General features: G+C 36.2%; 1 non-coding gene across 1 annotated transcript; it reads left to right on the top strand.

The window, feature by feature from the left end:
- Nucleotides 1-10,381: 10,381 nt before the first annotated feature.
- Nucleotides 10,382-10,488, top strand: LOC113000250 (small nucleolar RNA R71). The gene has a single exon (XR_003265541.1). It is a non-coding gene; the product is annotated as a small nucleolar RNA R71 (small nucleolar RNA).
- The last annotated feature ends 15,150 nt before the right edge of the window (nt 10,489-25,638 follow it).

Raw genomic sequence — 25,638 nt, 5'->3', positions numbered from 1 at the left:
CCTAACATCATGCATATTGTATGTCTATGTGTTAGAATTCAGTTTAATCATTGAGAGTCACATCTCAAAGCTATTAAGAGGATCTTACATTATCTAGTAGGCACTACTAACCAAAGTTTTCTCTACAAGAAAATCAAGATTTCATGTTAGTAGGATATTGTGATGTAGACTATGTAGGAGAAAGAGTTGAACAAAAAAGCACAAGTGGTGGATGTCACTATATTGGACCTTGTCTGATATCTTGGGCAAGTAAAAAGTAGAACTCCATTGCTTTGTCTACGACAGAAGTTGAATATATGTATGATGCAAATTGTTGCTCACAACTTCTATAGGTAAACTATTAGTTAGAAGATTACTCTAGTTTTGAGAACAATATTATAGTATATTGTGGCAGCACTAGTGCTATCAATTTATCCAAAAAATCCATACAACATTCAAAGGCTAAGCATATTGAGATAAGATATCATTTCTTTCGTGATTATGTGCAAAAAGGTGTTTTTGACATAAAGTTTGTAGACATAGATCACCAATGGACTCACATCCTCCCTAAGCCTTTGTTTGAAGATCACTTCGTCTATATAAAGGAACATTTAAATATAGTTGGTCTATAAGATTAATGATGCATGTCTATAATTCTCAGATGATCATATCATCTTATACATATCTTCATTAAAATGTTTGGACTAATGTGCGCTCAAGCATACAAACAGAAGAGGAAATGTGTTCACAAAGATGAAAACATTTTGTCTTCTCTTAAAAAAAACGTGTGTTGACCTTTCCGTCATGATAGAAAACAATTTTTGAAAACTTTAATGGGATTTGAACCGTTACCGATCATTTCTCTCTCTTTTTATGTCAAAACATATAAAAGGCAAAGGTGAGCATTTAAGAGATTTTTTTTGAAACTTTGAACTTTTTGAACTCTTTGTGCCTTTCTGCTTGCATATGAGAAATCAAATTTCAAAAGTCTCATATTTTTTCTCAAATTTTTTTTATTTTTGTATAGCACCAAGGAAGAATGAAGCAGTTGTGTTTCCAGGAATCAACAACGAAAAGGATGCGAAGAACGTGCTGCCAAAAGATTCCTTCATCCTTGAACGATGGGTGAACTTCCAAAGTTTAGAAAAAGAGGGCTTTCTTGTCAAAGGTATCTTTGATCGCGTTAGGTGGACAAACTTTCTATGAAAGTTAGTGATTGGCAATAAGGTCCCTATGCTTTATTCTAGGGAATTGCTAGTTAGGAAAGAGTCAGTATCAGAGGCACCGTTAGAAGATTAGAAGTAGTGATCTCACCAGTAATCATTGCCGAGAGAATAATATCTTTAAGGAAACTATTGATTTAATTCTATATAGCAAACTACAACAAAAAACAAATGATAGGAAGAAGATGATCAACTTCCTAAGGACTGCAAACCTAACCTATATGTGCAGACTAATTCATAGTTTCTATTCAACATGGTTATGCCCATACTAGGGTCTAGAGACTATGTCAGTGATAGAGAAAGGTTTTGCATGTATAAGGTGATGATGGGTGAGAAGGCGAATCTACTTGAAGTCATCCTCTATTACTAGATATAGGCTTTCAAAGATAGATTCAACCCCAAAGTGAAGAAGAATCATGTTCCTTTTGGTATGCTCTTCACTCATATCATGCGAGATGTTGAAGTTGATGTGTCTAGAATGACATTATCTGCTAGAGAAACACAACTTAAAGGTATGACCTTTACAAAGATGGGAATCGCTGATAATTTCCCAGAATATGCTCAGAAGCATATTAAGAAAAAAGGTCAAGAAGGATGAACCACAATCTGTGGTTGATCATACGATGGGCACTTAAGATCAACCTATTGATCTTGAGTTTGGATCTACATCTCTATAGACACAAGGCGAGCATACCTAACGTAAACCTAAATGATGCATAAAAATAGTACTCACACAAAGCAAGTGTACCCTATGCAGTAGTATCATGGACCTAAGTCTGAATATCGAACACTAGAGACCAATTGAATTCCCAAAATAGTAAAATTATTAAACTAAACAACCGAGATAATTAAAAGAAGATTGAAGTATTTTTTTTGGGTTTTGATTTTAGAGAAAACAAATTAGCTATCACAAAATAGAGATTTAAGTGATATTAAACAACCAAGGATTATGATTCACTAGTACCAATTTTCCCCAATCCTAGTTCTCATGAAATTCCTCCCACATTTAATTATCAATTCCCAAGGTCAACCAAAGCCTATGATCAAGGTCTAATGATACTCTTTGTCTTTAATCAATACTCCAATGATCATATATATATTAATTTATTTCAAAGTATATAATCATATCCAGGGATGATCAATTAAGGATTAATTAATCTATCAAAGATTACACAAACAATTTGATCATACAATTTGGTGTAAAACATTCTCTACCTAGGTTTACCAAACATACATAGATGATCATCATAGTACATTCGATTAAGCATCAGTTCCCACATAAACAATAAAAATAAGGAAGAAAATTTATTAACATAAAACACTGAAGAATTTCATTAAGAACATAGAAAGGAGTACAATTGGAAGTTACATCATAAGCTCTAGACTAGGGTGACTAGCCATTCATGATCAAAACACAACTAGAAAGCCTATATGAAATTAGCATACATATACCAAAAAAGGGAAGAATAATAATCACCATTTATCCTCGCGTTGTTACCCACTCATCGAGGTCGTACCCGAATCAAATAAACATTAAAAATGCAGTATCTAGGAAGTGATCCTAGGTCGTCTCCCAACAAGCAATGGTCAACCAAACTTTCATAACAGATAGTAATAAAACAGTAACGAATTGGGGGGGGGGGTTGTTTGTTTTTGTAAATTAAACAACAAGAAAATTAAAATTAGAAAATAACAAAATTAAAACATGTTGTTTCCCCTTGATTCACAAGCAAGTCTCTTATCCTAGGTTACGAGAATTTATCCTTAAGCAGTTCAACCACTTAATCCAACCTTAAATTAAATTACTAAGCGAAAATTAACATAAGGTTGTCATTATGTGATTAAGCAACACATACACCAATTAATCATGAACGAAACTGATCATTAAGCATGAACATAAATTAAGCACAGAGACAATTAATCAAGCACTAAGCATGCATGTATTAATAGCAACAAATACAGAGTAATTGGTGAAGAGGAAAAACTGATCAGAATACAATAGTAATAACAAAACCTCAAAGAAAGCTGTGCTTGATCCTCAAGAGAAAACAACGCTGGAGACTTAGCCTTCCATTAATCACTAGAAAACAAAATTGTAGATTGAAGCAGAAAAAGAATTTTATTGCTACGTGAATATTGCGCATGAACAGTAAAAACTGGAATTGCAAAACCTAAAATTAGCCTCCTCTCCAAACGAAAAAAAAACTAAAACTAAAACCTTGGTGCTGTTATATAGGTTCTCAGCCCCAAAGCTTACAAATCTATTTTAAGTCCAAGCCCATAAATAAAATAAAATATGGACAAGATAAGATAATATTTGATAAAATAAAATCTAGATGAAATAAAATCTAGATAAGATAAGATAAGATTGGATGAAATAATATCTAGATGAGATAAAATCTGGATAAGATAAGATTTGATAAAATAAAATTGTTTGCTCTCTTCAAGTCCAATCCCAATTCCGGATTCAAGCCCAATTGCTTATAATTCTCCTGAAATTAAATTAAAAAACAAAATTAGTCCATTAGGCCCAAATGATAAAACTGCATAATTAATTTGACAATTAAGGCTAATCAGTAATTAAAATGATGACAAAAAGGGTTAAGAAATAGGAGAAAATAATGACACATCAAATCCCCCCACACTTAACCTTTTGCACTCCTGGGCAAAATCAAAAAGCAAAGCAAGGAACAATTCCAGAGACATTAAAGAGAAACAAACAGACACAAAAACAATTACATATTTCTCAATGAGTCTCAAGGAATGAAAAGAATGGGTAATATCCAACACATAAAGAGTTAAAGAATCAAGGCAGTCATGAAAATCATCCAAGCATCTCAAACATGGCAAGATAGTCAATCAACTCAAGAATGAAAAGTGATAAAGCCTCACAAGATATGCACTTTATCTCTCAAGTGTCTAGGCTATTGTTTACTCTCAGAGCACCCATGAAAACAAACACCACATAGACTTGGCAAGACTCTGAAATTGGCAACCACATCACAAACACATGCACATGAGGATCAAAAGGTCTTTTAAGGTGCTAATGAGGCCAAGGACAAGGTAGAGGAAAGTATGAGATAGTAGCTAAAACCCAAAGGAATAGAGGAGCAATGGGGGAATAAGTAGGAAGTAAGAAAAAGTAGTAAACCCCAAAACCAAAATTAAAAATTAAGCTTTAAAAAGTAAACCCAAAACAAAATCAACCAAGTCTTCAAACCAAGACCTCATTTATTCAACTTCATTCTTTTTTTCTGTTTTTTTTTAATTTTTTTTGTTTTTTTGTATTATTTTTTGGACTTGAACAGTAGCAATTGAAAGCATTGAAAAATAAAGCAACAATTAGGCAATATATGTATATACATCAAGCATGGCCAAAATACATCATCAAGCATGGCCAACAAAAACATATCATCCAATGAAACATACCCCCCCCCCCCCCCCTCCCCCACACTTATTCCTAAAACAATTCCAAAGCTCCAAAATTCCTTAAGGGTAGGGTGAAATCATGATTTTTCACTTAAGGCTTGTAATGAGCTTCAAAACAAAGAAAGGGAAACATAGGCTCAAAGGGGCTATCAAAGGAATTAATTCAAGGTAGGCTCATTTGGCTAGAGGCGTATAAGAACAAAATGCCTAAATCATCTCCCAACATGCATGTGAAGCAAGAAGTATCAACAAGAGTCAAGCCAAGGCTATTGTGCAAGCAATCAATGGGGCAAAACACACCGAATAAAATAGATGATGATGACTCAAATTCTCACCAAGGGTAAATCTATCACTTTCAATTCAAACTTTCAAAACTAACTTGACATGTAGAGAAAAACAAGGGTTTCAATTCACAAAATGTCAAGAAACTCCTATTTCAAAAACAATTACCCATTACCTGTACATAACCCAAAATTCAAAGAGAAACATGCAATGTTGTACACAAAACATAAAACCAAAATAACAAAATTAACCTAGAAAAACCTAATAAAATTAAACTAGAATACCCAACAAAGAATACCTAACAAAATTAAAGAACAATCTCCCTTCCCCCACACTTAAACAACACATTGTCCTCAATGTAGCACAATCATAAGATCAAGAACTATTAAAACAATCAATAAATTTGAACAAGTGCAATAAAATTAAAGGAGACAGAAAAAGAAAACTTCCTAAGTCGTGGCAGAAGAGAAGTAGGATGAAGTAAGGAGGTCTCCTCCACCACTACATCCACTAAGCAAGGATTTGTGAGGAATGATTTCAACCGGTGTCCATTGACCTTGAAGCTCTTATCTGTGGATTCACTTTTGATCTCAACTGTACCATAAGGAAAAACATTAGTCACCACAAAAGGACCAATCCACTTTGACCTCAACTTACCACTCATGAGTCCGAGCCTAGAGTTATACAATAAAACTTTCTGTCCAACCACGAAGTCCTTCTTAGCTATCAAACTATCATGGAACTTCTTGGTCTTATCCTTGTAGAATTTGGAATTCTCATATGCTTCTAAACGGATCTCATCTAGCTCACTTAGTTGCAACTTCCTTTCCTCTCCAGCCTGATCCATAGAGAAGTTGCAGGTCTTTACAGCCCAGTAGGCTTTGTGCTCTATCTCTACAGGAAGATGACATGTCTTGCCAAAGACAACCCGATAAGGAGACATTCCTATGGGTGCTTTGTAGGCAGTCGTATGCGCCCAAAGAGCATCATCTAGCCTAGTGCTCCAATCCTTTCTGTTCGGCTGCACAATCTTCTCCAAGATCCTTTTTATCTCCTTGTTTGAAATCTCAGCCTGCCCATTAGTTTGGGGGTGGTATGGTGTGGAAATTTTGTGCACGACCCCATACTTTTTGAGCAAGGCATACATGGATCTGTTACAAAAATGGGTGCCTTGATCACTAACGATGGCTCTAGGGACTCCAAACCTGCAAAACAAATTAGATCTAATAAAATCCACAACAACCTTAGCATTGTTAGTTCTAGTGGCTTTGGCTTCCACCCATTTTGAAACATAATCAATAGCAAGGAGAATATAAACAAAACCAAAATAGACAGGGAAAGACCCCATAAAATCTATACCCCAAACATCAAACACCTCACAGAATAACATGGGTTGTTGAGGCATTGCTGTCTCCATGAAGGTAAGCCGCCTGCTCTCTGACAAGGCTCATAAGTGCTACAGATTCTCCATGCATCCTTGAAGATGGTATGCCAATAGAAACCACAGTCAAACACCTTACGAGCTATCCTCTATATGCCAAGATGGCCACCTGGTGCGGAAGAATGACAAAATTACAGGATCGAGTAAATCTTATGGTCTGGAATGCATCTCCTAATAACCTGGTCACTACACAACTTCCACAAATAGGGGTCATCCCAAATATAATGCTTAGCATCACTCTTAATTTCATCATTTTAAGCTTTAGATGCTAAGGGAGGAAAAACAGAAGCAACCAAATAATTCACAATATTAGCAAACCTGGGAGTGGGGAAGGAATCAAAAATACTATACAGAATGTACAAATGGTCATCTGGAAAATCATCCTGAATGGGTGAGTCCTCAGACGCACGCTTAATCCTACTCAGGTGGTCAGCCACGAGGTTCTTTGCACCACCTCGATCACGGATATCCAAATCAAACTCTTGAAGCCAAAGCATCCACCTTATCAATCTAGGCTTTGATTCATCCTTCTTCAACAGGTACTTTAGAGCTTCATGGTCAGTATAAACAATAACACGAGTACCAAGCAAATATGAATGAAATTTTTCAAGAGCAAAAACTATCGCTAATAGCTCATTCTCTGTGGCAGTGTAATTTGCTTGAGTAGTATCCAAAGTTCTGGAAGCGTAGTAGATCACCCGAGGCAGCTTATCAATCTTTTGAGCAAGGACAACCCCTAATGCATAATTGGATGCATCGCACATTAGCTCAAATGAGGCTGTCCAATCAGGTGCCTGAATGATAGGGGTGGTAGTCACCACATGCTTGAGGCAATCAAAAGCCTCTTTGCACCGGTCATCAAAATCAAACTCCGCCTCCTTTTACAGCAGATTGGATAGTCGAAGGGCCACTTTGCTAAAATCCTTGATAAAGCGCCTATAAAACCCTGCATGACCAAGAAAAGAACAAACCTCTCGCACGCAAGAGGGGTAAGGTAATTGTGAAATAACATCTATTTTTGCAGGGTCTACCTCTATGCCCCTATTTGAAATGATATGCCCTAAAACTATACCTTGTTCTACCATGAAGTGACATTTTTCAAAATTCAGCACAAGGTTAGTTTCAATGCATCTATTAAGAACTTTATCCAGACTATCCAAACATGCATCAAAAGAAGATCCATAAATAGTAAAATCATCCATAAACACCTCTATGGAAGTTTCTAAAAAATCACTAAAAATGCTAAGCATACACTGCTGGAAGGTACTAGGGTCGTTGCATAGGCCAAAGGGCATCCTTCTATAGGCAAATGTGCCAAAGGGACAGGTGAATATGGTATTTTCTTGATCCTCAGGAGCAATATGAGTTTGTAAATAACTAGAAAAACCATCAAGAAAATAGTAATGAGACTTACCTGCCAAGCGCTCAAGCATTTGATCAATGAAAGGCAGGGGAAAATGATCTTTTCTGGTTACTTGGTTCAGCCTTCTATAATCAATGCAGACTCGCCAGCTATTCTGCACTCTTGTGGGGATAAGCTCATCCTTTTCATTCTTAATCACTGTGAGACCTGTCTTCTTAGGAACCACTTGGATTGGACTTACCCACTAGCTATCAGAAATGGGGTAGATGATTCCAGCTTGTAAGAGCTTGGTCACTTCCTTTTTCACCACATCTAGAATGACGGGGTTGAGTCGCCGCTGTGGCTGCCTCACTGGCTTAGCTCCATCCTCTAAAAGTATCCTATGCATGCAGGTAGATGGGCTAATATGAGGAATGTTTGCTAAAGTCCATCCAATGGCCTTCTTCTGCTTCTTGAGCACTAGCAACAACTTCTCCTCTTGCTCAACATTAAGGGAGGCAGAGATGATCACCAGGAATTTTTCCTTGTCCTCCAAGTAAGCATATTTGAGGGTTGCTGGTAAGGGCTTCAACTTTGGTGTGGGTGGTGGCTGAACAGTGGGAGGAACCAGGGTAGGAGAAGAAGAAGCTTCCTTAGCTTGTACCTCATAAAGCAAGTCAGAAGTATATGTACTTCCTACAACATGGTTAGTGCATTCTGACTCTAAAAAATCAACATCAAGAGGTACAACACCCATAAAATCAGAACCAAATTCAAATTCAGATTCATTATCAGCATAAAAATCAGATAGAAGATCAAATTCAAACTCAGATTCAGATTCAATGCATAAGGAATGACAAGTATGCAGATAAGATAAAAATGGATGTTTCCTACCATGAAGAACAGAATCAAAATCAAACACATAATCATAAAAAATCTGATCAATAATCTCAGCATAAAAAAACAGAATGATCCTCAGATGGATGTTTCATGGCATCAAGAATGTTAAAATGAACAACAATATCACCAAATTCCATAGACAATGTGCCAGCATAAACATCTATCTTGGTTCGGGCTGTTTTCATAAATGGCCTGCCTAAAATAATTGGAACTGAACCATGGGAAAATCCCTCTTCCATATTAAGAACATAAAAATCAATAGGAAAAATAAGTTCACCAACCCGAACCAGCACATCCTCTATAAAACTTGCGGGGTAAGAAACACTTCTATTTGCCAAATGAATCACCACATCTGTAGATTGCAAGGGTCCAAGAGATAAAGAATTGAAAATGGACAAAGGCATGACACTAACTAATGCTCCTAGATCTAGCATGGCATTCTCAAATTTATTGTTCCCAATAATGCAAGGTATACAGAAAGTACCTGGGTCCTTACATTTCTCAGGAATGTGAGGAATAAATTTAGCTATCAATGCTGACACATTTATGCCCATACTAGTCCTTTCATTGCCTTTGAGCTTCCTTTTGTGGGTGCACAACTCCTTTAGAAACTTGGCATATCTTGGAATCTGCTTGATGGCATCTAGCAGAGGTATGTCCACCTCTACTTTCCTGAAGGTCTCCAATATCTCCTTTTCCGCTTCTTCCATTTTTTTGTTGAGAATTGCTCTATGTGGAAATGGAAGAGGGATAGGAGGTTGCTGCAAGTCAGAGCTACCAAAAGAAGGTCCACCTGCATGAAAATTTTTGTTAGCTCCCTGATCAGGAAGCTTCCTGTTTAGTGCAACTATCTCATCTTCTTTTTCAGGTTTAGAATGAAGCTTGACAGGTGCTACTGGTGGAGTCACTTGAATTTGGTTGCCAGACCTCAAGGTGATGACACTCACATTTTTCAGATTCTGCACAGTCTGTGAAGGCAATTTGTCAGAATTTTGGGACTGAGCTTGGTTCAACTGAGTAGCCATCTGCCCCATCTGATTTGTCAGACTCTGAATGGAGGCTCTTGGCTCTTGCTGAAATTGCATATTCTGGATGGTCATTTGCCTCACTAACTCTTCTAAGGAAGGTTGAGGAGGAGCCTCAGTTGCTTGTTGTCTTTTTTGTAACTGCTGCTGTAGTGGAGGAGGAACATATGGCTTGCTTGGACCAGCATCATTCTGGAAAGGAGGGACGGGCTGTTGTTGTTGTGGAGGACTTGCCCATCTCAAATTTGGATGATTTCTCCAACCTGGATTGTATCTGTTGCTTGAAAGATCATAATTATTCTACTGTTGTTGGTTTTTCTGTTGAGGAGGTCTATTATAGATATTTGCAACATAAGCTTCAGGTTGCTCATTGACTCTAGATTGCTGCAAAGACGGACAAAGATCTGTATGGTGATCTGCAGAAGAACATAGACCACAGACTCTTGCAACAAGTGCAGATGCAGACTTTTGATTCATGGCAAGCTGAGTTACTAGGTTGACCAAGGCATCAAGTTTTCCCTCAAGCTTTTTATTTTCAGTAGATGAAGATGAATCCGTGGCCACCTCATGGACTCCTCTAAGAACAATAGCATCATTTCTTGCACTGAATTGTTGGGAGTTGGAAGCCTTCTTCTCAATCAAATTCCTAGCCTCAGTAGGAGTCATATCACCAAGGGCTCCACCATTGGCAACATCAATCATACTCCTCTCCATGTTTCTAAGCCCCTCATAGAAATATTGTAGAAGGAGTTGCTAAGAAATCTGGTGGTGAGGACAGCTTGCTCACAATTTCTTGAATCTTTCCTAGTACTCATACAGGCTTTCTCCACTAAGTTGTCTGATGCCAGAAATGTCTTTTCTGATGGCAGTGGTCCTAGATGCAGGGAATAATTTCTCCAAGAACACCCTCTTAAGGTCATCCCAGCTGAAAATAGACCTGGGAGCAAGGTAGTATAGCCAATCTTTTGCCACTCCCTCCAGAGAATGAGGAAAAGCCTTTAGAAAGATATGATCTTCTTGGACATCAGGGGGCTTCATGGTGGAACAAACAATATGGAACTCCTTAAGATGCTTATGAGGGTCTTCACCTGCAAGACCATGAAACTTGGGCAGCAAATGTATTAGTCCAGTCTTGAGAACATATGGAACACCCTCATCAGGATATTGAATGCACAAGCTTTCATAAGTGAAATCAGGTGCAGCCATCTCCCTAAGAGTCCTCTCACGAGGTGGAGGTTGAGCCATGTTCTCAGTATGAAAATTAGTAGTGGAATGCTCAAAATCAAAATATTCAGAATCACCCTCAACAGAATGCTCAAGATGCACAGAATGACCAGGATGCACACTATGCCTAACTAATCTATGAAAGGTTCTATCTATTTCAGGATCAAAGGGTTGTAAATCACCTGGATTGCCCCTAATCATGCACTATATGCAGCAAATAATGTGTTTCTCAACAAGCACCTAACAAGGGGGTAAAACTACAGCTATACTCAAACGATATCAAAATGAGCTGAAATTTTGTGAGAAAAACCCTAAAATCATGAAAAGATAGCACAAAATGTTGGATCACGTGGCCTCGAAATAATTAAGAAGGGGGGGGTTAAATTAATTATTAACGAACCTTTACTAATTAAAAATCTACCCTTCTTAGGCTTTTACTAAAATGTTAAGAAAGTAAAGAACAAAAATATTAACTTAACCAAAAGTAAAAGCGCTAATTAAAGTGCACAGCGGAAATTAAAGAGTGTAGGGAAGAAGAAGACAAACACAAGAGTTTTATACTGGTTCAGCAACAACCCGTGCCTACATCCAATCCTGAAGCGACCTGCGGTCCTTGAGATTTCTTTTCAACCTTGTAAAATCCTTTACAAGCAAAGATCCACAAGGGATGTACCCTCCCTTGTTCTCTTTGAACAACCAAGTGGATGTACCCTCCACTTGAACTGATCCACAAGAGATGTATCCTCTCTTGTTCTCAGTCACAACAACCCAAGTAGATGTACCCTCTACTTGTACCACAAAGGATGTACCCTCCAATGTGTTAAGACAAAGTTCTCAGGCGTTAGTCCTTCAAAACTTTGTGAAGGGGATACAAAAAATATCTCAGGCGATTAGTCCTTTGAAATCTTTTGCATAAGGGAAAAGGAAGAATCAAAAGAATTCTCAGACTGTGTCGTTTTGAATTCTTTGACAAGGGAGAAGGGAGACACAAAAGAATTCAGGCAGTAAGTCCTTCGTTCTTTTGGAAAAGGGAGAAGATAGACACAAAAAAAATTCAGGCGGTTAGTCCTTGGCGAATTTTTTTTGGCAAAGGGAGAAGAGAAAGAAAAAGATGAATAGCACACTTTTGTTTTCAAGGTTTGGAAACCAGAAAACTTTAGAAAGCTTTTTGCAAAGGAGGAAGAAGAAGAAGAAGTTCAAAGAGATTCAAAGGTTGTAAAAGAATATGTAGAAAAGTTATTTGTAAAGGTTGTCGAAGATTATTGAAATGCAAATCAAGGTCTTGCTTTTATAGACTCTTCAAGTCTGGTCAAGAAAACCATTGGAAGAGTTATAACCTTTAAAAAACCTAAAAATCATTGGAAGAGTTACATCTTTTGATTTTTGTTTAAAACTTGTCACTGGTAATCGATTACCAAATCCTTGTAATCGATTACACAAAGCTTTTTATGAAAGGATATGACTTTTCACAATTGAATTTGAATTCCAACGTTCAGATACAATGGTAATTGATTACCAATATCTTGTAATCGATTACACCATTTTGAAATCAATTGGAACATTGTAAATTCAGTTAAAAGCTTTTGAAATTAAACTTTGCCACTGGTAATCGATTATAGGAAACTGGTAATCGATTACCAGAGAGTAAAAACTCTGGTAACTTAGAAATTTTTTTGAAAACTCTTTTGAAAAACAAAATTGTGCTATGTTTGTTTTTTGAAAAATCTTTTCAATACTTCCCTTGTGAAGTCTTCTTGATTTCTTCTCTTGGAACTTGAATTCATCTTTTCTTGAATCTTGAAATCAAACTTCTCTTGATTCTTGAATTTGTTCTTGATTTAATCTTGAAATCATTCTTTGGGCTTTTTGTCAACATCTTTGTCATTATCAAAACTTGTTGAATCAACTTGATTCATCATCATGAAGCTTGCTTCTAAACAAAAAAATTCAAACCAAAATTCAAAGTCTAACTATGAAAACTACCTAAGCAAAGTTTAGAAAAATAGGACAATAATACTTGAAAAAAAAAACTTAGTAAACGACTAATTTTTGGAGTTTGGGAGATCCCAACCAGCTAAAGCGGGTTGTCACAGTCTGGAAATTTTTTTTCTACCCCAAATGCATATATAATAATAGTCATTCTGATACCCAGAGCAAAAGTTATGGTTGTTTTAAGTTTTACTAAAAACAAGTTTCCAAAATTTTTGTCTCTCTCAAATACTGTCACACCAAGTGCTCCTGGTATTTTTCACACAAAATATGGATCAAAAGAAGCTACCACACAAAAAATCAGCCAAAAATAACAACTCTAAACATCAAAACAAAAATCGCTAATTAAATTGAAAAATCAGTCGCTAATCACTGTTCATCACTGTTCACAGCAAAACACAAAGCTGAATCAGTCACTAAATAAGGAATGCAACTGAAATACAAAACAGAACGCTACAAAAAATAAGATAACTAAACACTATTATAAACCTTTGGCCCACTGTTCCCCAGCAACGACGCCAAATTTGATCGAGGCCGTACCCGAATCAAATAAACATTAAAAATGCAATATCTAGGAAGTGATTCTAGGTCATCTCCCAACGAGCAATGGTCAATCAAACGTTCATAACAGATAGTAATAAAACATTAACGAATTAGGGGGGTTGTTTGTTTTTGTAAATTAAATAGCAAACAAATTTGAATTAGAAAATAACAGAATTAAAACATGTTTCCCCTTGATTCCCAAGCAAGTCTCTTATCCTAGGTTACGAGAATTTATCCTTAAGCATTTCAACCACTTAATCCTACCCTAAATTAAATTACTAAGCGAAAATTAACATAAGGCTGTCATTATGTGATTAAGCAACACATACACCAATTAATCATGAATGAAACTGATCATTAAGCATGAACGTAAATTAAGCGCAGAGACAATTAATCAAGCACTAAGCATGCATGTATTAATAGCAACAAATACAGAGTAATAGGTGAAGAGGAAAAACTGATCAGAATACAATAGTAATAACAAAACCTCAAAGAGAGTTGTGCTTGATCCTCAAGAGAAAGCAACGCTGGAGACTTAGCCTTCCATTAATCAATAGAAAATGAAATTGCAGATTGAAGCAGAAAATGAATTTGTAGATTGAAGTAGAAAACGAATTTTTTTGCTACGTGAATATTGTGCATGAACAGTAAAAACTGGAATTGCAAAACCTAAAATTAACCTCCTCTCCAAATGAAAAAAAAACTAAAACTAAAACCTTGGTGCTGTTATTTAGGTTCTCAACCCCAAAGCTTACAATTCTGTTTTAAGTCCAAGCCCATAAATAAAATAAAATCTGGACAAGATAAGATAAGATTTGATAAAATAAAATCTAGATGAAATAAATCTAGATAAGATAATATAAGATTGGATGAAATAATATCTAGATGAGATAAAATCTGGATAAGATAAGATTTGATAAAATAAAATTGTCTGCTCTCTTCAAGTCCAAGCCCAATTCCGGATTCAAGCCCAATTGCTTATGATTCTCCTGAAATTAAATTAAAAACACAAAATTAGTCCAGTAGGCCCAAATGATAAAACTGCATAATTAATTTGACAATTAAGGCTAATCAGTAATTAAAATGGTAACAAAAAGGGTTAAGAAATAGGAGAAAACAATGACACATCACCCACGCTTCATAACCCTCTAACCCCTTAAAAATGCTCCCTTTTTTCGTAAAAATATTTCAAAAAGTATTAAGTTACATACACCATCATCCTATTTATATCTTTCTAAGGATAATTAATCAAGTTAGGTACACTAGGGTAGTGATGAAATCCACAACGAATGTAGTTACAAATTTTGACGCTGAAAATATAAGACGTCATGGAATCACTACAGTCATGGTGCAGGCTACATCCATAGTAGATTCACCATAACCGTCATCAGAAGGTTGATGCTGTTCAGAAGGGGAGTTATCATATTACCATGGTCATGGACAAGTGATAGAGTAATCAAAACTTCAGATAAAAATGCAAGTTTCAACTATTTTCCCTCAATTGAACGTTTATGCTTTCGAAAGACAAAACTAGCATCCAAATGTGATTTTTGTCGAGAAAATGCATTAAAATGACACAAAATATCACTAAACCTAGCCAACCTAGTCCCAAACTACCCACACAAAAAAACCCACCCCTACCATCATCTGAACCCAAACCTTCAAACCAAGCCAAAAGGCCAAAAAAATAACCATCATTAGTTCCAAAATAAAAAAAAAGAAGGCTATAGACCATAAGTCTGAACCTGAATCTCAACCTACAACCAAAAGGCCAACCATCAAATTCAAACACCCCTAAACCTCAACCTACACCATCCTTACCACCCAAACCATAAGAATATGTATCTAAGATTCTTGTATCACCCCAACCTCAACTAGTCTTACCTTTCAAGGACCAATAATCTAATCTTTTGATTTTTGAGGCCCCTACACGTCAACCTTCACCCTTTCTAGCCTTTCCACCTCAATCACCACTTCTCCAAACCCAACCTAAACATGTTCTCTCTCCCATCGGTAGAAGGGAAGTTGTAGCATTTGCTAAGGCTAAGAAGAAATCACAGGCAAAAGCACATAAGAATCCCAAGTTATATGAGATTTTGGAAAAGAATGAAACCTTGGAATTGAAAGAAGGAGTCCTTGCCTATGTTAAAGCTATGCCAGCTGAAGAGCGTAAGCTGGCTGGAGATGCAAGACTTACTACCTTGGCAAGCAAGACATCTAGAGAAGTTCCAGAAGAAGTTGTTTTGGAATCTTTGAAGACATTCTCTAGTGAAGAGGTTTAAATGTAGAGTGTTGAGAAGGCCATTATGATGGACATAGATGATGAGCCAGTGCCTGAAGTTGTAATTGTTGAGTCAATTAAGGCACAGTCCGAGCAAGAACAAAAGAGGGTTGAGGTGGACGAACTTAAAAGAGTTCAATGTCTCTAGATGTTGCTCAAAGACAAGTACATATGGAATTATTTTTTAAGACATGGATCCTGTAGAAAGGGAAACTCTCGAGGAAGCCATGCTTCAATCTGTTATTGAAACATCTCTTGTAGAAGCAAACCTTGGTGCAGACCTTGTAATTTCTTTAATGCTTGATTGTGTGTGATATCATCCATACATGCTTGTAATTTAGCATGTTTAAAATGATTAACATTGCATTGATTCATGGTTGTTAGCCTTGAAAAGTTGAAACTCTTGTAACTTAGTTTTTAAAATCACTAAGTTTCAATTCTACATCAATATAATTGATTATATGTTGATATAGTAGACTAGATCAATCCTTTATTCTTTAAGAATTGTGATTGATTCGCATGTAGTCGACTACCCTTAGTATCTAATCGACTATATCAAGTTTAATGAGTTTTTGCTTTCACAAACAATTGACTATATGGTAATAAAATTGACTATTTATTCATAAAAGAAACCCAAGGGATGCAAAGAACAATTTAATCGACTATCTCTAGGGGACAATCGATTATATCTGTTCTTAGGTTATAAAAGGGAGTTTTTCAAAGGAATTCATGTGTGACATTTTTCCTTTTATATTTTACATTGTGATTTTCATTAAGAAAGCTTTAGAACCACTAAGTGTCATCACCACTTTGATCCTTATCGGGAGACATCATTTTACATCGGGTGCAATGGATCATTGCAAAGGATCATGAAAGGGGGTTGATACTACAAAGAAAATGTTTTCAAACTTTCATATATTAGGTGAAATCTTTCCTTAATTTGCATTTTTGATTTCCATTTTCATTAAGTAGGTTTCTAAATAGTGTGCATGTAGTGGATTTTCTACATGTAGGTTTAGTTCTTGATAGGCTTTCAAGAGTTTAGGCATTTGTGGTGTGCATTTGCTTGTGAGTTTGGTTGTAACTCAAATATTATAGTTGAAAGATCCTAGTGGGTTACTATAGATCAACTAGATGTAGATTTCCTAGAAATCGAACCAGTATAAATTATATGTGCATCTTTTTTTTATCCCTTCAACTCTTTATTGCTCATTGGTTAAGGTTCTTAACACTTGCTTATTTGTTTGTGAGGAAAGTCCAAGCTTCAAAGACTGGGAGCAATCAGATTATAGCCCTGAGCTTATAATGAAGTTGTCTACTTACAAGGAGTAGATTACATCAAGACAAGCTTCATTTAGAAGGATCTAGAGGCTCAACACTCATATGCCTTTCATGCTTGGGTCACAATTCTCTTGCTTAGCTACTCCATAAACCTAGTTTCAGATAGTAGTGGACAAGTCTACGCTATTTCAGAAGGCTAATTGCTACAAAGGCAAAGAGTTGTCGATAGAAGAAGATGAAGATGCTTCTCAAACCAGATATGTGAAGGCTTGCCCATGAAGGCTCTTAGAACATGAGCTTGAGGCTCTAAAAAAGAAGAATGAGCTTACCAGTCTGGGTCTGGATTGATTTGCTATGAAGAAGTTTTGTTGATTGAAGGTTCATTGTTCAAATCTGGAACCAGATGAGAAGCCACTAATAGAAGGAGTTCAACATGAGATAGGGTGTTACTATCAGACTTTGAACCATTCATGTTTTACTTAAGAAACTCCTTTCAACATGGTCTGCCCATGGACAAGAGAGTTCTTTGTTGTGTTTAATTGCACTTTCTCTTTTGTTGTGCATCTGCACTACTCTAGATTCATTTTCACTCATCATATGCAACCTATCATTAAAGAAGTGGATTCTAAAATACAATAAATCACACTAGAAGGAGGGTTGAATAGTGTATTAGTCAAAATATAAATCTTTTTCAAAATGGAAGATGTTATAATAAACAAGTTGATAAGAACCCTTATCCAATGACTAAAAGTTGATTATCGTCCAGTGATGTATAAACCTTATTTTCAATGAAAACCTTGTCTACGGAATCTGTCAATAGTGGACTTTGAAATACTTTTGATAAGCTAAAGAAGAGCAATAAAAATACTTCATTTTATACTGGTTCACTCAACCTAAGCCACGTCTAGTTCTCCTTTAGCAACCAATAAAGAGTTCCACCAATCAAACTTGATTACAACAAGCATTCTTTTTTACCGCTTCTAGCTTACAAGTATTCTCAAGGCCACTATTGGAACAACCGTTAAACTCCCCCTGAATCTAAGAACACCCAAGTATTGTTTTATCACTAAGCCAATCATGGCTTTGACAAACAAAAGTTGGATATAGAATCAGAGATTTTGTACAACACTCAATGAGTGAATTTACAACAAATCTCTAATAACTCAAGAGTACTTTGTGTATTACAAAGAATGAACTCTCTTAAGCTGGTGTATTTATCAACTAATGTTTTTCTTTTCTCTCATTTCTTGATTCACGACTCTTATTTTTTTGCACTTGTTTGTCATTTTTCTTCATTCCTTGATGTCGTATTTATAGGTAGAGAAAAGTTTGTGATTGTGTAGAGTATCTTCGAAATTGAATAATATGACCATTGTGCAAATTGATCTTGTTTCCTAAAATAAGTAGATATTGTGTGTTTCTGTCTAATAGGATCAGGACCTTGCATATTTTTCATGCATAGCTCAATATTATCATTATACATATAAAAAAAATAAAAGATAGATTCGTAGATATGTTCCTTTTAAACAAAATCATATAAAATGGAATGAATTAATAATTCAAATAAAATGCTTATTCCAATTGTTGTTTAGATGAATTTGACGAGTACTTCCTACTTCCAGAAGATGAGGTATCCATTATTAGATAACTCTCACCTAGTGTTGCTTCTAATTATCAAACTTGTTTGACTTACATGTAACATAATGGTTAGCACAAATTTATATCTTTAGTTTCATCAAAACCTTAACAGATGTTTGGGTCATCCAGGTGTTAATTAATTTTCTTCCTTATTTTTATTGTTATTTTGGAATTTATAACTCTTATGCTTAATCGAATGTACTAGGGTGATCATCTGCATATGTTTGTTAGACCTAGGTGGAGAATGTTTTACACCAAATTGCATGATCAAACTATTTGGATAATCTTTGATAGATTAATTAATCCTTAATTGATCACACCTAGAATTGATTATATCCTTTGACTTAAATTAATATATCTATGATTGTTGGAGTATTGATTTAAGGCAAAGAGCATCCTTCGACCTTGATCATAGGCTTTGGTTGACCTTGGGAATTGGTAATTAACCGTGGGAGGAATTTCATGAGAATTGGGATTAGGGGAAATTGGTACTAGTGAATCATAATTCCTGTTCACTTTTAATATCACTTAAGTCTTTTTTTATACTTTATTTGTTTTCTCTTAAAATCAAAAACCACCAAAATAATTTTGACAATTTTTGGAATACAGCTGGTCTCTAGGATTAGATATTTGGACTTTTAGTCCACTATTACTACTATGTAAGGTATGCTTGCCTTTGTGCGAGTATTATTTTTACCCATCAGGTTTTTGGTGTCGTTGTCGGGGACTAATTGAGGAAATTCCCAAGTAGTTTAATTTTGTCAAAACTAGCAGTTTTTGTTCATAGAAATTGTTTCGTTATTTATTTAATTTTCTATTATTTCTTTTTTTCTTTATTCTTTGTATTTCTTGTTGCACTTGATCTTCTTCTCTACTTTTTAGGGCATGTAAACCAAGTCACAAAATCCACCACTACAGTACAAACCTGATATTAACAACCTAATCCAAAGATTTTGTGCAGAACTCGATAGAGAGACATAAATCAATGATAGTTGTAGGACTCAGGCCCTTATGGATTACCTCACTTCTACTTTGGGAGAAACCAATACCATCCAACTCCCCGATCTACCTGAAAGAGTCACATTTGACTTCAAGCATGGGTTCCTATACATGTTTGAGAACATGTTTAGTGGTGCTGCCCATGAAGACCCTATGCAACACCTGAGGAAGTTCATCAAGTTGACCAACACGGTGAAATAGAACCGTATACATGTAGAATACATTAGACTTTATGCCTTTCCTTTTTCTCTTAACGAGGAAGGCATGGGACTAGCTATGTTCACTACTAGAGAATGGCATCACTACATGGAATCAGTGCACAAGTACCTTCTTAAGGAGGTTTTCTCTCCTGTGGAGATGAATCAGTACATCAAGGACATTGGGAACTTTGTGTAGGAGCAAGAAAGTCTACCTGAAGCTTAGGAAAGATTGCAAGAAATGATCAAAATTTGTCTACACCATAGCATTACTCAACAAAGACTAGTTCATATTTTTTTATGGTGGAGTGTCCTCCATAATAGGACGAGTTTGGATGTTGCATGTAGGAGCAACCTCATGTTAAAGCTCCTTGCTAATGCCATCAAATGTTAGGTATGGACAATCACTTCTTACATCTACCTTGGATTTTGATGATTAATAATAAGTAAAAATTATTGATGAATTAATATGTTGATGACAAGTGGACAAGATCAATGTTATTAAAGGACTTAACTATAACCTTGATGCAATCCAACCTCCCAAGGGTATTGGATAGAAGACTCAAAGAGGATTGGGCTAGAGCTACTAAAGAAGGTCCTAGGGTTCTCATTAACTTTAGGGTAGATTTTTGAGTCCATGGGTCAAGGTTGGATTCACTCTTCTTTGTAAATGTTAGAATTGGTTTTTCCTTCTTTTGGGCCTTGTATTTTGGCCATTCTAGTAGTATAGGATTTTAGCCTTGTATTTCAGGGCATTTTGAGTAGTCTTTGTAATAGGGACTTTCTTTATATTTTCATGTATTTTGGCATGGGGTGAGCTTAGCTATTATAGGGGGTGTGTGTAGCTAAGCTCTAGCTTCTTTAGGAATCTTCTCAAGGAGGTGAGCTTAGTTATTAGAGGGGTGTGTGTAGCTAAGCTCTAGCTTCTCAAGGAAGTTTTCTCAAGAAAGCTTCTCAAGGAAGCTACCTACTCTATAAATAGAAGCATGTGTAACACTTGTTGTAACTTTGATGAATGAGAGTCTTGTGAGACACAATTCAAAGTTCAACTTCTCTCCCTTTTTCTTCCTTCAATTTCGTGCTCCCCCCTCTCTCTTTCTGTCCCTCTTTCTTTTCCTCCATTGAAGCGTCCTCTCCAAGCTTCTTATCCAAGGCTCATCTTGGTGGTGAAGCTCCTTCCTCCATGGCTTATTTCCTAGTGGATGGCGCCGCCTCTTACCTCTTCTCCTTTGTCTTCCACTGCATCTCAATGTTGGAAAATCACCATTAAAGGACCTCATTAAAACTCAAAGATCCAGCCTCCATAGAAGCTCCACAAGCAAGCTTCCATCAAGTGGTAATCAGAGCACAAGAGCTTCAAGTAGGTGCTCCTTAAACCTCCATTAATTTTTTGCTTTACCTTCTCTTCCATTGTTGTTTCTTCATTTTTTCTCCATGTATTTCCTCACATGTCTTGTGCCAAATGTTGTTAACATGATTCTTTAGATTTTCCACCAATTAAACTTGCTATAGAAGCTAGATTTGATTTTCTATGGTTCAAATTTCTTGTTCTTGTTCTTGTTCTTGAACCATGAATTGTGTTGAGTTTAGGTTCCTTTGAGTTTTGTCTTGTTCTTTTTTGTGGCTGAAACCTAAACCATAAAATTCTTACAAAAATATTAAAGTAGAAGAAAACCTCAAAAATCTAGAGTGATTTGTTCACCTATTGTAGTTTTGTCATAGAAGTCATGTCTAGTCATGAAACTTGTCACATAAGATTTCTTATGTTGTGCTGAATTTTATTTTTCTTGTTTCTTTGTCTAACTCATTTGTTCATGAGTGTATGAAATTCTTTTAGCCTATTATTTGATTTGAGTCAAATCTTTCATGTTAATTAGTCCTTAACATCTTCATGCAAAATTCTTAGAGAGTCTTTGATTATGAACCTTTTCTTGAACTTTTAGGTTTCCTTATGATTGTGTCTATTGTAAATTTGAGTTTTGGTGATTGAATTGCTGGCTGAAATGTTGATCCTAAGTGAATATTGAACTTCTAAAACTGTGGTAAACAATCCTAGTGAGTTCAACATACATAGGAAGGTTGAAAGTAAGCCCAAAGCAATCAATATACCATGCTTAAAAAAAAATCGCTGGTGCTGGCAGCTTGGACATACAAAGTTGTAAAAATTACTGAGAATTGGTTACTTCGAATTTTGAGATGAAATTTTTACTGAATTTTCTAGGCATCTGGAAAAAAGTTATAAAAAAAGAAAAAAGTGATTTGGATAAAAGGAAAAAAATACGAAAAATCACACAAGTTGGCAGGAAAATTAGTATCCAGAAAAAAAAAAGGTGAAAGGGAAGTGTGCTTGTTGCTTTGGCTCAAAATTTATTCTATAATTGGTACCTATGTTATACCAATCTTAGTTCCAAAATTTCAATTGAAAATTACTGTGAAAACAAGTGCCAAAGCTAGAGGTTTGTTGAGTCTTTTTTTTATATAGTTTTTTTTACTCTAGTCTAGAGCCATTCTAAGTTTCTCTTTGAGTCCTAGCTTGCTTTTATGTCCTTTTCATTGCTTTAATTGTTGAGTAATCCTTTAAAAATTGTCTTGTTAAAACTCCATTGTTTTAGCTTTCATTTCATTTTTTTTGGTCTTTGGTTATTGCCTGTCTCTTTGTTTCCTTGTTTGTGGGTTGCCATATGGGGAATTGGAAGGAGGATTGGTGCCATCCCTCGAAGAATTTGAGTCAAGAAGAAAGGGGCCAACCAACTTAAGAGCTATTGTACTAAGAAGCACTCCAAATTGAGTGCATCACCAAAGAGAGAACAACCACCAAAATTGAGGACCATTTTGTAATTTTGTAATTTGCAATTTACTTACCTTCATTGCTTTCAAGTTTTGTAACAAAAAGGCCTTTCATTGGAAGTGTGTTGGGAGCCTCCAATAGGTTACCAAACTTCCATTTGTGTGTAATAATTTGAGGCAATTTTTCCTTAGGATACTGAGTGTTTTGTTGGGAACCTTGAATGTGGTCATCCAAACACTCTTAGGATTCGCCTAGTTTACATTTCTTGCTTACTTTCATAGCTTATTTCCTTTACCTTTCATTGTCAAACCGCCTAGATAGCTTTCCTTTTACCAATTAGTTTTTTACCTTATCTTTCACACCTCTTTTAGTGTTTATTTTTGGCTAGTTTCAACCATAGTTTCTTTTACCTTTTGTTTTCAAACCTCCAACAAGAAAGAACCACAACTTAGGAACCAACATGAGTCACCATTCATCTAGTGTTAATGGAAAGGGTACTAGTCATAAAGACCCTTTATCTAGAATCTTAGATGAGTTGAGTTCCCTCAAGTTATGGAAAGAAAAACAAGAGAGAAAAGAAAAAGGAAAAAAAAGAGTTGAAGAAATAAGTCAAGGTGAAAGAAAGAAAATAAGAGAGGAAGAAAGAAGAAAAATAATGAAAGAAATGAAAAGAGAAAAACATGCCTCCTATAGTAGTCATAACCCTTGCAAGAGCCTAAGTGAAGAACTTCGTGACTATTACGAAGGAAGGCATAGGTCACATCTTAGACCTCACTCCCATAGGAGAGAAAAGGAAAGAAAGCCTCAAGAGGCTAACATTAACCTCCAATACTTCCATGGGAAGGACAATGTAGAGGCTAACTTAGTTTAGGAAATAAGGGTAGAGCAACAACTTAAAAAGAAGTCTGCATCAAAATCTTATGGCTCTCACTCTTATCCAAAGAAAGACCAAGGTCAAGGCATCTTAGGGGTGACACCTTCTAAGCCCAAAGATGATAAGGGGAAGACAATAGAAAAGCAAGCCCCTAAGGCTAGTATGCAAGAGAAAACTAGCTCCATAAAGTGCTTTAAATGTCTTGGAAGAGGGCACATTACTTCTCAATGCCCCACTAAGAAAACCATGATTATGAGGGGCCAAGACATTTATAGTAGCCAAGATGAGGCTACTACTTCACCTTCCTCTAGTGAAAGTGAAGAAGTAAAAGGGGAAGAATCTAGTGAAGAAATCTATCCCTAAGAAGAAGGACAACCTTTAATGGTTAAGGAGGAGTGTAAGGAGGTAAGTGTCTCCTCCAAGAGGTTAGCTAAGAAGGAAAATCATTTTGAAATAAAGACAAATATTAAAGAAACTTCCCCTCTTGGACAACCTCCACATCTTCTCCTTTGTAAAAAGACACTTGTTAGCACTATCACACCTCTTGGGCTTGAGGTTATTCCTCAAGTAAAGGAGTTGTTGAATGATGGTTTGGTTCGTAAGAGCTTAAATCCTTGTGCTTTGTTGGTGCCCAAAATAGGTATTATTAGGCACCAAATCCCTAAAATAAGTGATATGATGAATGTGTTGAGTGTTGAAACCCTCTTTCGTAAAATCAGTCATGCACCCAACATTTTCATGATTCATGTACATAGGGACTCATTAGGTACGTCTGTTCTTATTTTTGGTTTTCATACAAACTTAGGTGCTCATATGGGACACCTTAGGTTTGTCGTATTTTTTTGTAGGAATAATCAACATGAAAATACAGAAAAATGTACGCTTTATTGCATTACTTTCCTTAATTTTTTAAATAGTGATCAAGGGGTTCCCACGGACCCTAAGAGAATAAAGGTCATTCCTGAATGGCCTACTCCACCAAGTATAAGGGAAATCTGGGGCTGCCATGACTTAACAAACTTTTACAAAATGTTTGTCCCATTTTTTTCTATACTTGTAGCACCACCCATTGAGTTGGTGAGGAACCATGTTCCCTCATGAGAAGATCTCCATGAAAGGGGTTTTCAGACCTTACCCTACTCTAACATACCCAACACCACAAATACATATGTTTTTATTCTTTTTATAGGTGTCGAGGGAAGGAGCCCAGAGTATGAAGAACCTCGGGATTTGAGGTCAAATCCTTTCCAAGGTGGAGGGGATGATGCAATCCTACCTCCCAAGGGTATTGGATAGAAGACTCAAAGAGGATTGGGCTAGAGCTACTAAAGAAGGCCCTAGGGTTCTCATTAACCTTAGGGTAGATTTTTGAGCCCATGGGTCAAGGTTGGATTCACTCTTCTTTGTAAATGTTAGAATTGGTTTTTCCTTCTTTTGGGCCTTGTATTTTGGCCATTCTAGTAGTATAGGATTTTAGCCTTGTATTTCAGGGCATTTTGAGTAGTCTTTGTAATAGGGACTTTTTTTATATTTTCATGTATTTTGGCATTGGGGTGAGCTTAGTTATTATAGGGGGTGTGTGTAGCTAAGCTCTAGCTTCTTTAGGAATCTTCTCAAGGAGGTGAGATTAGTTATTAGAGGGGTATGTGTAGCTAAGCTCTAGCTTCTCAAGGAAGTTTTCTCAAAGAAGCTTCTCAAGGAAGTTTTCTCAAGAAAGCTTCTCAAGGAAGCTACCTACTCTATAAATAGAAGCATGTGTAACACTTGTTGTAACTTTGATGAATGAGAGTCTTGTGAGACACAACTCAAAGTTCAACTTCTCTCCCTTTTTCTTCCTTCAATTTCGTGCTCCCCCCTCTCTCTTTCTATCCCTCTTTCTTTTCCTCCATTGAATCATCCTCTCCAAGCTTCTTATCCAAGGCTCATCTTGGTGGTGAAGTTCCTTCTTCCATGGCTTATTTCCTAGTGGATGGCGCTGCCTCTTACCTCTTCTCCTTTGTCTTCCACTGCATCTCAATGGTGGAAAATCACCATTAAAGGACCTCATTGAAGCTCAAAGATCTAGCCTCCATAGAAGCTCCACAAGCAAGCTTCCATTAAACCTACATGTATTGTCCATACTCAAATAGTTTAATATTCTGCTATGTTAACTATGTCTAACATGCTAAAACCAAGAGCGTCCATTCATAATATTAACCAGTGT

The sequence above is a fragment of the Glycine max genome, chromosome 18 (genome assembly GCF_000004515.6).
Source record: "Glycine max cultivar Williams 82 chromosome 18, Glycine_max_v4.0, whole genome shotgun sequence".
Lineage (NCBI taxonomy): Eukaryota > Viridiplantae > Streptophyta > Magnoliopsida > Fabales > Fabaceae > Glycine > Glycine max.
The sequence above is the reverse complement of the archived record's forward strand: the minus strand, read 5'-3'. Positions and strand labels throughout refer to the sequence as shown.